This window comes from Pinus tabuliformis, chromosome 8, assembly GCF_031772625.1.
Source record: "Pinus tabuliformis cultivar Carrire ecotype Pingquan chromosome 8, CPIR1, whole genome shotgun sequence".
NCBI classification, from domain to species: domain Eukaryota; kingdom Viridiplantae; phylum Streptophyta; class Pinopsida; order Pinales; family Pinaceae; genus Pinus; species Pinus tabuliformis.
The window spans coordinates 618,197,230-618,213,626 of record NC_142294.1 but is presented as its reverse complement, the minus strand read 5'-3'; the positions used below and the strand labels follow the sequence as shown (position 1 = coordinate 618,213,626).

At 37.2% G+C, this 16,397-nt stretch overlaps 1 pseudogene across 1 annotated transcript; it reads right to left on the bottom strand.

Moving 5' to 3' along the window:
• Positions 1–13,682: 13,682 nt before the first annotated feature.
• On the bottom strand, positions 13,683–15,894 carry LOC149237015 (O-fucosyltransferase 23 pseudogene; annotated as a pseudogene). Its single transcript, XR_016246272.1, has 2 exons — positions 14,307–15,894; positions 13,683–13,884 (listed from the first exon to the last, which is right to left on the bottom strand). The product of XR_016246272.1 is annotated as an O-fucosyltransferase 23 pseudogene (transcript).
• Positions 15,895–16,397: the final 503 nt, after the last annotated feature.

The following is a 16,397-nucleotide window of genomic DNA, read 5'->3' as shown; positions in this document are numbered from 1 at the left end:
CCCTTGAATAACCAAAAAGTATTGTTCAAGGTCTCAAAATGACCCCAAAAGTTCGAGTCCTAATAAACCATAGAAAATCTACCAAAATGATAAAGAGAACTATTGAGTCAATGGAAGAGGTGTATGACCACCAATATCAACCTGGATTAGGCTAGAAATTAAGCAGTATACATAGATGACTTAAACAACTTGGCAAGTGTCGAAGGCGGATTAAAACTATTGTACATAATAAAAGGGAAATGCATGAGGTAGATCCATGAATACTTCAAGGGTTGGATTGTAAAAATGTTGTCACTATAGATAATTGTGTGGAACATTTGTATATTTGTAGAAGAATAGCAGGTAGAAAGATAGACTCCTTTTTTGTATCTTTGTAGCATTCTTTATATTAAAAGTAAAGACATCCACATAGAAAGCTATTCATACTTTCATGTTATGGTATCTTTACTTATTAAATGTTATTGTTTCTTATATTGTTTTGGGTAAGTATTGATGAATAATAACTAAATGTTAAAGTATCATTTAGATATTTTAAAACTAATTAAAAATGTACTTATACTTGAAGAACTTAATAGTATTAAAACTTTTAATAAATCTAACCAATTATAACTTAAAACATAATTATGATCAAAAATTTAAATGAAAAAACATAGTCTATAATAAGTATAGATTGATCCCATCCTTATAACCAAGAAAAGACAATGCTACACATCCAATACAAATAATGAAAATTTTCAAATCAAAACTATAAATCCCATTTCAAATAAAAACCATAAATCCGTGATAAGTACAAAGTTCTATTTAGTAGCTATATGCTTCTTGTTGTTTCACAAAAGATTCAAATACGTTGAGGGCAATTAAAAACGTGGGTGGGCCTCCCATGTTTTGTTTTTCCATTTTCTTTTATCCGATTGAAGACCACACACATGCGTGTTTTACAGGGGGTGGTAGGTAAGCAGAAAAAGAATAGTTCATTTAACAAATTTCTTAATGATTGGGAAAAATTCACCCAAATTTCTTATTATTTCAAATATCGTAATGATTTCGAAATTCGAAAACGCAAGGCATTGCAACTCCCAAAGTTATGGCAAGGTAAGAATGTAGCCGTTGGATTACTCAATATGTGCCACTATTATGCTGTAAAAATATCCCTGAAAAATAATAAGTATTATACTTTTCTAATAATTTAGAATGATTATTTTATAATAATATTATTTTAAAATAAAAATTATAAAAAAATAGTTTAATAATTCATTTTTAACTTCATATCTAAAGACATGATATTTTGGAATTTATTTGCTCTTTATAAATTAAGAAAATTATAATTTTAAATTGCTAATTATATTATACATTCATAAAATTTTCAACGATGTTGAATTTATTTTTACATTTAAAAAAAAATACAATCTTATCAACAAAATCTAATAAAATGGATATAATCTTAAAATATGAGCTAACTATTAGAATTAAAATATGATCCAACTATTAGAATTAAAATATGATCCAACTATTAGAATTATAAATTTGAGAATCTAAATGCATAAAGATTTTAAAAATATAAAATAATATATTTTAATTTTAATATGAAAACTTCCCGTCTCTAACCAGTTATAGGAATTGTCTAAAATTTTGAAGTATAACAACTATAACTTTCAAAATTTAATAACTATAACTTGGATTTATAAAAATTATTGACAGATTTTCTCTAAATATAACCGGAATTTCCATAACTTTCCAACTTTCCAAGCAACTACGCTTATTTTAAACAATAAAAAAATAAAACTCTCTCCAATAAAATTATTTCACATACAAAAAAACACATAAGGGCACAGGTTCGAAAATCGATAAGCGTTGGACACTTTGCCTGCCTTCTTTTCTCGCCAAAACGTTAGTCACAACTTGGGTCACGACTCACGGGTGTAGCAGACTTGAAGTTTTGGTTATAGATACGGGAACCATGTTGTACCAGCTTCTGAAATTTTCAAGAACTCCTGGACATTGATGGCACCTCTAATTATTGAAACTTTTACCACCTGGATACGTCTCTACAAATCACTTTACGTATGATTGATCCAATTGTCCGACTACTTTCTGAACCATTCAAAATATATCACTCCAGTCTCCAGGAGATTTTTTACAGTCGACGTAACAGTAGGACCGCTTTCGTTTCAGTTTTTTCAGTTCCAAAGTTCCACATGGTTTTGTTGATGCTCTGTTGATTCTCCATTTGTGGAAGGGATCGGTTGGCAGACCATGCTTTTCAAAAGTAGAGTTTAGTCGTATCACGATGAACAGACTTTGATCACGAGCGCAAAGTGTCGTCACGGGTTTAAAAATGACAGACAGTCGGTGGCAAATATGACAGTGCAAGACTGCGACATGGGTTTTTTGGGGGTCTGTAAACATGAGCCGCGGGCCGCGAATCCGCGATGAAATCTTGGTGTTCACTTGGGAGAATGTATTAATGTCGTCGTCTTAAAAGCAGTGTCCTCTTTTGGAGTACCAAACAAAACAAAAAAAACTCATCACATGGTTCGTAGCAGAAGTTTGGATAAACAGAATTTCAGTACAAATGGAAGTCCTCATTCTGCATTTTGCAATTTAACGATGGGGTGAACAGTATCTCAACATTGTGTAATTGATAACCGACGGACATGGATGCTAGCGTTAACTTTTTTTCCAAACCCTTTGAATTGATAAGTTGCAATCATGTACTTGTCAAATTAGTCACTTCAAAGCTTAAATTTAAATTACATGTTTTTACTCATTTAAGGTGTTTATTGTTGCGCGACATCCTATGGATTCCAGTATAGAGAAGATGTCTAGGTTTTAGATGTAATGTAAGAAATATAATTAATAAGCACATAAAAATTAACATTTACAATATAACAATATTTTTAGCCATGGATATTTTCCCTCATTTCACTATGAATATTATTAACATGTAAATAGGTTTTGTTGCAATACCATGGGCCCAATACCATGGCTTATGATTACCTCATGCCCAAAAAACATAACTTATTTCAAAATCAAAATATTTTATTGCCTTGAGAGGTGCTCTCCAGTGCTGTATGGTAGAGATGTTGATGTTTAACACTGTGATTAAATCAAATTATATAATAAAATGAAATGAAATGAAAAGATTAATGCAATGTAAACCTTTTAACTAGTCAAAATAAATAAATAAATAAAAATAATAATAACAAAATAAAAACAACCCATAAAATAATAATAATGATGACTCATGGTATTGACATATGGTATTTAGAACCCATGGTATTGACCCATGGTATTCAAGTGGAATATAACCTCTTTAAAGGGAGAAATTAAACCTATCTAGATTCATTTTAACTTTGGATTTACAAATCTCTTGGGATGAAAACTTCTTTTCAGTGACAAAAGATTTGGTCCAACATATTTAAAGGGGTAAATTAAACCTACCTAGATTCATCTTAATTTCGAGAGAGTGTCGATCTAGATCAAACTCTACTCCCTGCGAACAGATTAATGGGCACCCTCAGTATTAAGAGGAATATGCAACAAGTTTGGGGAATACATCAAAATTTCATAGGGAACTCGATTAGGGAATCACATCTCTTATGCAATAGTTTGTGTTTATATGAATCTCTCAAGAGCCCTTTTAGAAGAAATAAAGCTCGTTTTCTAAGATGAGGCATGGACACAAAATATAGACTAGGAGCATATTCCCTCTTTGTTGCCAAAAATTCCATGAGCATGGGCATCTCTATCGAGATTGCCCTCAGAACACTATGCCATCATCTAATCCCCAACCACAATAAGGCATGGATAATCAAGGGTTTACTAGGGTAACCTCCAGAAACAAATAAGTTAAGAAGAATCAACTTAAACATGCCTCATCAAGCTAAGCTAATAGGAATAAATTCGATATACTGGGGTAAGGCCTAGAGGATTAAGAAAAGGAAAATTTTGAATAGGAAATCAGGAATTGCAGCGAAGCATAAACTCAACCCACCTCTTGCGAGGGGGAGCCAATCCTTACCGAAAACCCTCGCTCCAAACGCTCAAAATGGAGGATGTTGAAATTGAGCAAGGGGATGACAAAGTATTAAATAAGCAGTCGTCCATTGAAATGGTCTTGGGGCACAAGGACCTCAACAAAATAGCTAAGGTGTGGGAGAAGAACGGGATGGAGGGCATACTGTAGGAATATCTATAGAAAATAAAGGCGATGTACCTCTATCAAGAGGAACTAAAGCAATTCATAGAAAAAAGGAAGTATGGAGATCTCAATCAAATTGGCATTAAGTCCAATATTCTGGTAAATCAATACAACCCTAAGGGATCTGGACAAAAGCGCTAAAGGAAACCAACCATCCAAATACTACAAGATCTTGGGGCACGACCAATAAACGAAGGCAAGGTAAGAGCCCTAGTCCTAACTCACAAAGTTTCTCAATGAAAATAATCTCATGGAATATAAGAGGTCTTAATGGACCCACAAAAAAGAGACTCCTAAAATAAAAAATTATGATCAATAATATAGAAATTGTTTTCCTCCAAGAAACAAAAGTGGGTTTAGATACAATTCCCTCCTTACACAAGCAATTTTGGAAGGTTTGTGGGAGTTTTTCCAATGTTGCGTGAGGAACAACATGAGGTCAAATTATCCTTTGGAATGAAAAGTTGATGAATCTAAAAACAACAATCTTTACACCTAATATTTTATATGTTGTTTTTCAACTCATCGGGTCTATTGAAACCCTATGTCACTAACATCTGTGGACCTCACTGAGTAGAGGAAAAGATCAGAATGCTAGAAACCCTAAAGAAAATGTAGGAAGCTCTCCCAAGTACCCATAGCTTCATGGGGGTGACTTCAATATGATCACTAACTTGAATGAGAAAAAATGGGCCTCAAAAAATTAGACAGAGATGTGGAGGCCTTCAAAGAAACCATAAGCAACTTGGAAATGGTGGATGTGGAAACCCAGAATGGACTCTTCACCTAGAACAACAAGAGAGGAGGAGAAATGCAAATTGCCTCAAGATTGGATTTTTTTATCATCTCAGAATACATCCTCTTGGCTAACTATGAAATTTAAGGAATAATCCTCCCTCATGCAGGTTCGTATCACTGGCCAATAGTGTTGGATATTCAACTACTTGGTGGTGAGCCTTAGTATTGCACCAGGAGTGATGCAACTCTGAGAGGTTCCTCAACTCCATTTATCAACCCGGGGTTCGTACAAACTTCGAGGTGACAATGTTGTATACACAGTAGATGGAATTCTACTCATGCCACCCTCAACTAGGTCATTTCATCATTAGGGTTCCAAGACCATTCTTCTACTGAATTAGGGGGAATTAACTATTGAAATTGCAATTCAAAAGCTAGCCCTAGTGTATAAAAAGTATATTATTCTCAAATCCAACTTGTAAAAGTTTCCCACTTGTACATGCTACTGAATCAATTCATGAAAAAAACACAAGAGTTATGCTACCTACATAAAGGAAACTACACTAATTGCAATCAATCATCTAGCTATCTAAGTCACTCGAAAACAAAAGATTATTCTACCAACTCACAAATCAAGAATTCATCCATCATTTATCTAATTCACACTTGCAGATTAAGTAATATCCTAATTGCCAAATCTATGATGAAGGAACTAATGTTATTTTCTCTTGTAGTGAAGGAAAAGGAATGGAGAGAATGACTTAGGTGGTATCTCTGATCATGGAGTCCAAGTTGGGGGGTCAACCTACTCCAAAACTAAGTTAAACTGGCATTATAGGACAAAACAAGGGTAAACGACGCTGTTACAGGACGCTGCTACAGGATTCCCGTATTGCTACAGGAAGTCCTGAAATGCTACAGGAAGTTTTTCGATAGTGTTTGGAGGGTAAGGATGATGGGATAAAGTGATGGAAAGATGGATGAAGGTTGTGGGGGATGGATGGGAGGTGACCAACACCCCTAGCCAAGCTCAACACTTCAGGAAGGCCAATTTTGGTATAAGAGGGATGTTCACGGTGACAAAAAAAGCAGAGATCAAGACAATAGTTGGGAGTCATCAAAAGGGAGTGGAGAATCCCTGGATGGAGATGGTGAAAAAGGTCCCTTTCCTGCACGTCCAACAGTCCTGCAACATCACATGCACTTGTTCTTCTTTTCATTTGCAAAATATTATAACCAATGGTGGAAAATATGAGTTGAATTTGAAAACTATCTAACTAATGCTAAAAACCCTGATCTATGCAATGGATTCACTTCTAAGCTACAACAATCATATGTGAAACAAAATAACTAATGTAGATCTTTTTCCAAGAAATCATCACATAATGTTTTTGGGTTGTGAGTGTGGATTCCTCTAGTCAAGCTCCCATGAGAGAGATGAGATAGAGGCACAGTCATAGGCTTTTTGAGGAATTATATTCTACTAAAATGCAACAACTAATAAACATTTTAAGCTAAAGCAAAATATCAATATACAAGAGGGACCTAAGCTACTAGGGTTGGGCACAAACCCAAGAGCCTTAGCCCTCTAAATTAACTCAGTGATGGATCAATACGAAACTTCTCATTATGATAGCAGAAATGTCAAATACATCACATAATAAGTAAAAAATAGTAGTCACACGTGCTTGAGCTTAATAGCTTCTTAGTTGCAACCAAAATTCGGATCCTAATGAGTTCCTTGGCATGTTTTTTTATACAACAGGGTAGCTACCAACAACACCCTAGAAAATAAAGGTTTTTGTCTCCCAAAACTCAAGAAAGGTAGATCTAGATCTTTCTTGAACTACATTGGCTTGGCTGCCAATGACCTCGTCCTGCTTAGCTACCAATGACTCCGAGTTGATGAGAGATAAAATGGTGATCTTGGCTGATTGAAGGAGTTAATGAGGTAGATAACCTCCTAGAATCTCTCCCTGGTGATCTAGGCCACATGACATAGCAACACATCTTTTATCCTCCTTACTAAGAATAATATAACAAAAATTGTAAATAAATGTGAGAAAGAGATAATTCTAAATCTAGAGGATGGCATTATGACCCTTGTGATACACCTATTGATGAGCCTCATCATCACCCCCCTACTGAAGTTGTTGATCATCCTTTGAGCCACTCAGTCATCTATGTCCATGTCTTTCATGGCCCTGGTGGCCTCTCTGACATCCCAAGGCTCTTCAGATGGTGTGCCTTATTGAGGATAGAAGCATGCATCCCTTTCTATGTTTGTCCACTGCTTACTCTCCTCTTCCTCATCCCTTCCTTCCTGTGGACCTAACAACAAAGGTGGATTGAGCTTGAGTCCAATCTAGTTGATTTTTAATCTTTGCATGATGCTTTTGTACAGGGGTGTCCTTTCCAATGCATTCCTCAACCTTTCAAGAGAGTGATACTCCCTAATTTGGAGACTGTGGGGTAACACATTCCATATTCTCTGGCATGCTTGCTGGCTTTTTGTTCCTAACAGCTTGAGCGTGTCTTCAATATGTGAGATGGCCTTCTCTTGGGCGGCAAGGTATCTAGGTTCAAGATTAGCATAATTGGAGATGATGTTATGATTAGGAATGACAGTCACTGGGCTTATCTTCTCTGCCCTGATATATAGTGGTTCTTTTTCTTCCCTTGCCATTACTTTATTTACCTCCTCAACTCTGTCCTCCTCATGAGTCATCCAAGATGTTAGGGCCATCAGTTGCAGGTCCCCCAACTTTGCATTAGGGTCCCAAACATTCATATCAGTCAAGGTGAGTTTCTATATGTAGAACTCAACCAATTTTGCTCTGCCTTCTATGCTACTTTGGTCACAAAATTCAATGAATTGTTTGTAGTTTTGAAATGGCATGGATCCATGTTGTGTTAGGACCTTGATTTGGAATTGCATCGACTGATCTTTGAGAAAGAGTGCATAAGACCTGGATGGTTGTCTGCACTGTAATGCCTCCATGGAGAGGCTTGCCATTGTGGCTAGTTGGGTTTCCTTCTCCTTTATCTTCTCCCTCAACCACCTTTTTAACACCTGTAGTTGTTCCCTCATTGTGGTCTCTCTTTCTCTTAGCTCACTTAGCTCTTTGCCCATTTCAAGGACCTTTTCTTCCATGAGACCCACATCTTCCACCCTTTTGGACTTAGCGATCTACATCTGTCTATGGTTTCTTCCTCTTTTTGCTTCAAGTTCAAAGAAAAGTGGGATTGCAATTTTTTGGGGAATAACTCTTCCTCCTTCAATGAATTTGTAATAGGAGCTTAAATTAGGCTATGGACTAGGCTCGTGTAGCTTTGGGAAGTCCTTCTCAAATGTTTTTGGGGAAACTGCCCCCTCCTGTAGCTGTTGTGTTACCTTCTGCCCTTGCTGTAGCACCTTTTGTTCTTCTTGTAACACTTTCTGTTGTTCCTGTAGCACTCTGCTTTTCTTGTAGTATGCTCGGTTTTTCGTGTAGCTTCCCCTTTCCCTTTTGTTGGAGGGTGTCAGGTGTCTTGGGTTGTTTAAAGGAGGCTGATCTAGTGGTGGGCCTCCTTACATATGCTATAGGAGTCTTTGAGATGTTCTCTGGAGAGGTGATCTCCTCAACTTTCCTTTTAGTGGGCCCTACCTCATCTTTTCTACTTGGGGACTCTTCAATTGTGATAAGGGCCTTTGTGGGAGTTTGAGACCTTCCTTGCTTAATCCTGGTTTTAAAGTAGAGGGGAGTTTGCCTTTGCCTCTGCTTTTTGGGTTTGTCTGGTGTGCTCAAGGTAGCTAAGGTGGCAACTACCTCTTTTTCATTGGGTCCTAGAGACAAACTTGTTTGCTCTGGGGATACCCCCTCTTCTCTAGATTCAATAGCTTTCTCAGGGCTTGGTTTTTCTTGTTGCTCCTCTTCTTCTTCTTCATCTTGCTCTTTCTCCACTTTTGCCTTGGGGTCTTCCTCTGTTTTCTCTGCCTCTGTCTCACTTTCTTCTTCTTCCTCCGCCTCCGCTTCTTCTTCTGCCTGTGCCTCCTCTTTTTCTTCTTCTTCTTTTGCCTCTGCCACCAACAACACTCTAGATTTGGCTAAAAATTAAGCAATCTACACAAAAAGCTTAAACAACTTGGCAAGTGTCTAAGGCATGGCAGAGGTGGATTTAAAGTATTGCATGTTATAAAAGAGAAATGTATTAGGTAGATCCATGAATGCTTCAAGAATTAGATTGTGCAAATGTTATGACTATAAACAATTGTATGGAACATTTGTATATTTGTAAAAGAGTAACAGTTAAGAAAACAAACACCCTTATTATACATTAATAACATTCTTGATACCAAAAAACAAAACACATTAAAATATCATTCTAATACTTTAAAGCTAGTTAAAAATGTGATAATGATTAATTGCATTGAATCTTTTTATAGCTCTAAAAAATTTTGTAACTTAATACATAACCATAGCCATATAATAATCACAATCTAATTATAATAAGCTAAATTTAACCATAGCCATACTTATAATAAGCACAATCTAATTATATTAAGCCTAAATTTATCCAATTTCTATAACCAAGACCAGAGAATGCCACACATTCTAGATAAAGAAAAATAAGGATTTTCAAACAAAAGCTACAAATCCGTGAAAGGTACCAAAGTTATTGTTATTAGTAAATAATGTAAGGGCAATTAAAAACATGGACATCTACATCCTTTTGTGTTTCATTTTTCCATTTTATTTCATGCCATGGAAAACGAGACACGTGTTTCAGAGGAGTGGTAGGTCAGTAAAGAGAGAAGTTAATTTAAAAATTAGAGGGATGGTAGGTGACGAGAGAAAGAAAGTTCATTTAACAAATATCATAAAAGAGGAAGAGAGGAAAATATTATCTTTCATGTGTGTCCCATATAGAGACATTTTATTCAATTGTGTCCTCTTACAACATAAAATAGAATAACTTTTTGCACAGTTAGCCATTATCTTCACCCATTATTGAAAGGATTTTTGTTAAAGGGAGAATAGAGCTTGTTACATTTTATATGTTTACAATCATTGCTTTCAGGTTCGATGGAGGGTAGTTGGGGTTGATGTTACTTTTGAGTCGTGTAGATTAATCTTTTAATTAAATTATTTTATTTATAATGATTAAAAAAATTATAATAAATAATAACAAATTAATTTAAAAATATAATTTATTTATTTTTTAAAAAACTTGAAATTAGGTTGAATTTAAGTAGAGTCTATTTGAGTTTGAATGACTTTTGATATAGTTTAATTCTATTCTCAATTTTCTTCCCCTTGATTTGACACTAAAACCTAGCAAAAACTAAACCCTACGTAAAACAATTAATGTTGATAAACTGTATTTCGTGCAAATCAATCATCTTAAATAAGAATAATATTATTATTAAAATATGTTGTACAATTCACCAATCTTACTTGTTATTTCAAATTTCAAAATGATTTTTGGGTGTGAACACAACTTCCAAAACGCCAAGGCATTGCTACTCTCAAAGTTTTTTTTTAAAATCTAGGAGAATCGGTAAGCACAATAGCAGGAAACTTATGCCTCACGTAGTTTGCAAGCCGCACAATAGCAGGAAACTTATGCCTCACGTAGTTTGCAAGCCGCACAATAGCAGGAAACTTATGCCTCACGTAGCCTGCAAGCCGCACAATAGCAGGGAACTTATGCCTCACGTAGCCTGCAAGCCGCACAATAGCAGGAAACTTATGCCTCAACAAGAGGCGAGACGTCCGCTATGGGGTCGCCTACTCTTCTAGCCAAGACACAACAGATCATATATATACTCAATGAGATTTGAACCCTCATCTCGCGGGTTACACCCCGGAAACTTACCGTTGAACCTCATATCACTGTATGCTACTCCCAAAATTACAGCAAGGTAAGAATGTAGCCGTAGGATTAGTGATGGGACCAGTTTTAAATCGCCGTGGGCGCCTTCTATATTCCCACGCTTGCGCCTGCTATTTCGGGCGTCTTGCCATGACTGTTTTTTTTTTTTTTTTTCCGAAGGTGGTAAAACCTATCAACTTAGGTGTCAAACCAACAGTGAGGACAGCCATCTCTGGCTGCTATCCGCGAATGCTAGGATGACTCATCACTGTTAAATAGGAAAACCACGCCACCTGACATAACCCTGCTGGTGGTCCGTAATCGGGAGCAGGCTCTCACTCCTGCCAGATGCCTCTGGGTCTTGGGTCGTTAACCTGTTTCCTTACGTCCGAGGAAGACGAGCTCTTAGCCAAGCAGAAGCAGTTTTACGGCATACTCCAGGTCGGTCTTGCCATGACTGTTATTTGTTTTGTTTTTATCTATTTGAAATTTTTGATCTATAAAATATATATTTTATTAGTATTGAATAATAGAACCTGTTTGTATTGCCCAAATATATTAGTGCAATATTCTCATCTGGCAAGCTGCCTTATGTGGGCTGCAGGGGTGTTGTAGGTCCATGCATCGTTATTATCGGCGGGTCCAAGGTAACATCAACCCCAACCACCATTAATGTAATGTATGGAGTGGAGCATGTCTTAATATAATGTGTGGACTGGGGAATGTCTTATCATGTCTTATAATGTGTGCACTGGGGAATTCCCGGGGTGACCTCGTAAAGGGGGTTATTGGTGCTTTTCAAACCCCCGAACAGGGGCTACCACCCTCTGTGATTCCCTGTTGTGCAATCGTGGTAATGAGGGGGCTTTGCACCCCTTCTAATTCCTAGTGAACTATGTGAACTATGTGGACTAGTCATGGAAAGAATATTTCAAATTTCATAATAATTTTTTAGTGTGAACACAATTCCCAAAACGCCAAGACATTGCTACTTCTCCCAACGTAAGAATGTAGCCGTAGGATCACTGATAGGACAAATTTTAAAGGAGTGCACGGAGGAATTGCCCGGACCGCCAAAAGTGGCCAGAATCTGGGCAAAAAAATTTCAAAAAATCTTGTAGAGTCAGTGTTTGAATCATGTTTTTGATGGTGGAAATGGATTCAGCACCATCAAAAATGTCTAAGACACCTAAAATTTTGAAGTTTAACAACTATAACTTGACTTTACAAAAATCCTTGCCAAATTTTCTCTAAATATGACCAAAATTTCCATAACTTTCCGAGCAACTCCTCTGCCACATTAAACTACAGGAATTTTAAATCGCCGCCGGGATCTTCTATATTCCCACTCTTGCGCTGGCTATTTCAGGGAACTTGACTGTCGTTCGTTTCGTTTTTATCCATTTGAAAATTTTCATCTATAAAGTATATTTTTTTAATATTGAATAATGCCACTTGTACGTATTGCCCAAATACTTTATTGTAATATTCCCATTGGGCAAGCTACGTTAGGTTGGCTCCAGGAGTATTGTCATTCCATGTAGAGGACACAAGGAAACTTTGAAAGTAAAAGTGGTGGAAATAAAAATTAAAAACGGAATAAATTAATTTGTCATCGTTATTGGCGGCCGCTCCAATGTAACATCAACCCCAACAACCCTTAATGTAATGTGTAGAGTGGGGCATGTTTTATCATTTTCTTTTTCAATGATGCGAAATATAAGCTGGCCTGGCTAGCTGGTGATCCCAGAAGTACATATCACGCACATTCATGTCGATGCAAAAAGCAATTGCAAATTGCCTTAACACGTCTCTTCTCATTGTCAACTATCTAACCTCCCTTTTGGCAGGTGGTAACCAGGTCCGGTGGTAACCGAGTCAGCAGTATCTTTTGTCAAAGTCCTCCACTGGTTAACCACGTTCGGCACCAGTTTGACCTTACCCAAAATTTTACTTAGGGTGGGGGTTTTAACCTATAGTATCTATTAATTTCATATCTCGATATATTCATTCCAAATCAGAATAAATTTCATGTGTCGGCAAATTTTGAGATCATAAGCTTTCCGCATTGCCAATTCTCTGCAGATTCCTTCAGCTTCTATACTTTGGATTGCTTATTGCTAATTATAATCTATATCAAAGAATCATGCTGATCTTATTACTAAATTCTTCTAAGCCCAGATCATTTCGGCGCCGACTTACAGAGCTCGATCACTTCGGCGCCCACTTACAGAGCTCGATCACTTCGGCGCCCACTTACAGAGCTCAAAATCTAACACTAGCGAATCCCATAGCCATAGTCGTAGCCATAGCCATAGCCATAGCCATAGGTGTCGGAAAATAATGGAAATTTGGGAAGAAATTTTTGCAAATCTTGATTATACTTTTAATATTGAAGAATTTTTAGAAATCAAGGTAGAAATGTTCGGAAATTCTAGTGTCAGAGGTTTTTATTGATGTTGAATTTATTTATATAAATCAGGCAATCAGACAAAATTGACGAATCATTACACAACGCCAATGTCATATTTAAGCCCGTGCTTGTGAGCAAATTACGCTCGTCTATTCCAGCAGATGGCCAAAAGGTTAAAGTGCGACTTTAAAAGCATGGCCTGGAAACCAACTCCTGCCACGAATGGGGTATCAACTGAAAAAACACAACGCCCTATTACACAGCTTTTCAACAATCCTAAACGCACAACTTGAAAAGTTGAAATGAGAAGTGGGCTACTTTTATGTCGACTGCAACAAAATCCCGGGACGAAAGGAAATTTTGAATACAAGTACGCAGACACTTTGGATTAATTATACATAGATCGAGTTCGAATGTCTTTCCACTTTTGGTAAAATTTACACTGCCAGTGCCATCAATGTCCAACAAGTTACAGAATCTTGAACACATCACAACCTCGTACTACGTAGTTCCGGCATTTATAACAAAAAAATACAGTCTGATCTGCTATACCCCACAGTTATAAATGTTTTCGATATGCAGACATTAACCACAGCGCTGTTTAAACTTTTCTCCAGGAATTTGTGTTCGGCCGCTTTTACAGGGAAAAAGATTCACTTATAGTCTCTGCTCAACTCTGTGATGACAGGAAAATCAGTAGAGTAAGCAATCCCTTTCTATTACAACCAGAAATAGCCACATGCATTGGAAAGACAGGCTAGGGTCCTCGTTCGTTACGGTTTTACAGTCAAACCATCTAATTTTGTATATGTAATTGCCAAATATTAACATCTTCAAGAGCAAACCGGATTAATTCTGAAATAAATATAAACCCAATTTAACAATAGTATATAAGAATTTGTTTTGAACAACACCAATTGTTATTGAGGCACATTAATCTCCCATTCTCTGTTAAAAAGCTATTAGATGATATTTGAAGAGCATGATCGTGAGAAAGAATCATACAAAATGCACATAAACTGTAGCTTCTGCAAGAAGTGTTGACCCGGCAATTTCTTTGTAGCATACACCTTACAAAACAATGGTACAGGGAATCACCTTGTTGAGATTCAAGTCTGAATCTGAAAAAATTTGAACATCTGTTTCTAGTATTTCACTGGCAAGAGACCTCATTAGATCCATAGCTAATAGCAGCAAGGCTCAAATCCGACATGTTGGTCGCCCATCTTTTAGGTCCTCCTGCTGGGCCTTCAATGTTGTAAGCATAAGAAGCCATAGTTGAACCTTCACAATCCCGCGCTCTATCCATTCTCATGGTCCTCTGCAACACTATCAGACTCGAAAATGTAGAAAAGCTGTTACCCACAAATGTATCAGCCTGCAGGCATACTTCATAATCAATTGCAGATTGAATGAGATAGGGATACTTTGAGTAAATATCCAGCACACCCAATTTCTTCTTTTCATAAGGGGCTAAGAAGCCACTCCATCCCTCTAACAGCGCCCTGTCCTCTAAAAGATCATCGGCAACAGCTAGATAAACAACAGAGGGCTTCTCCAGTCCAGGAATGTTAGCAACCCTCTTCATTATTTCCTCCTTACTACTGCAAATTCTCAAGTCCTCGCCATTTTTAGCTCTGGACCTCATCTCAAGCTTCTTGCAATGGATCATCCAGTCTTTCTCAATTCTCATATGAACCGCCACATATTTGGGTTGAAAAATGAATGGGCTCATTCTGATTTTATTCTGATCAATTCCAGTTCGAGCGCTGAAACTCTGGAGCTTGGATACAACTTTGGAGACTTCGGCGGACAAATTATCAACAAGAACCAGGCATTCAAAGACTCTGGCATAATCAAGAACAGGCCAATGGTCGTGCCAAAGGAAAGGGTGTTTACCCTCCAATTTCATAACGGTATGCCGATCGCTTTCAGGGGTTTTGCATTGTTCCAGCTGTGCCTTATCCCTTTCCGCCGTCCACCGCCGCCCACTCCCCTTAGCCACAACGAAAACATCGGAAAAACTACGGGAATTCATGCTGCTTATGCGAACGAAGCCGTTGCAGAGGGAATTGAAACGGTGGAGCGAGAAGAGGCGATCGAATCCGAGGGGCTCCAAAAGGTCGGTCTCTTTGTAGAACAGCGAGGCGCTGAGGTTGGGCATGAGGAGAGTCCGGTTCAATTTTCTGGCCGTCAAGGCCGCCCTGGCGAGGGCGATCTTCTGATTGTTGAGACCCCATACGATCTGCGGAACTTCCAGAAACTTATCATCTCTAACACCCGCCTCCGGCACGATGAATCTGGAAGAGGTGGGATCCGGCGTCCATTGATGATATGCGCGATTTATGTCTCTGAGCTGTGCAAGGATGAAAAATCTAGAAAGGAGCAGACATGAAAACAACAAGAGTACCCATGTAAACCATCTGTAAATCATGATTCCCATGAACCCCGCCGTATCCCCCATAGTGGAAGACCTCTCCTCCTTCGTCGGAGCTGCATTTGTCTTGCAACTAGTTTTCGCTTTGATGTTGTTTATGTGGTTTACCCTCGAATTCATGGACGGAGGCGCGAGTGTGGGGGTATGGCAGACATGAATCCTACCAGAAAATGCCTACTAGCTGTTTCAGCCTATGAAGAATACAAGGCATCACTCAATCGTAATCCCAACCCTGGTGAATATACATCGTTGTATTTCTGGCCTCTTATACGAACTTGCAATAGTATATCTCTCCGTAATATGTAAATTTCATTTTCATATTTTTAATTTGATTATAATATCATTTTCTATTCCTTTTCCAAATCTATAGTAAATTGATATGAGACCAAGAACAAGGCCAATCCACATATTAAAATGATGTGTTTTAACTGTGTGAGATGTTGTTAATAGAATGGAATCAAATTTGTTTAACTAATTTAGGTTTAATAAAAAATTTGATGGATTTGTGTATAGGATTAATATTTTTCAAATATTTTTTTTGACTTTTCACTTATCATCACTGAGTAGGGAATATTGAATTATAAATAAATGAGTGTTGGAAGTTTTAACTAGAGGTGATTTTTTTTAAAATAATAAATTAATAAAATTCAATTATTTAAGTAAATAAAATAAAAGAAAAAGAGAAAAGTAAAAAATAGAAATAATGAATTATTAAAATGCTTTAGGTTGTATCCCGATTGAATTTGATATTT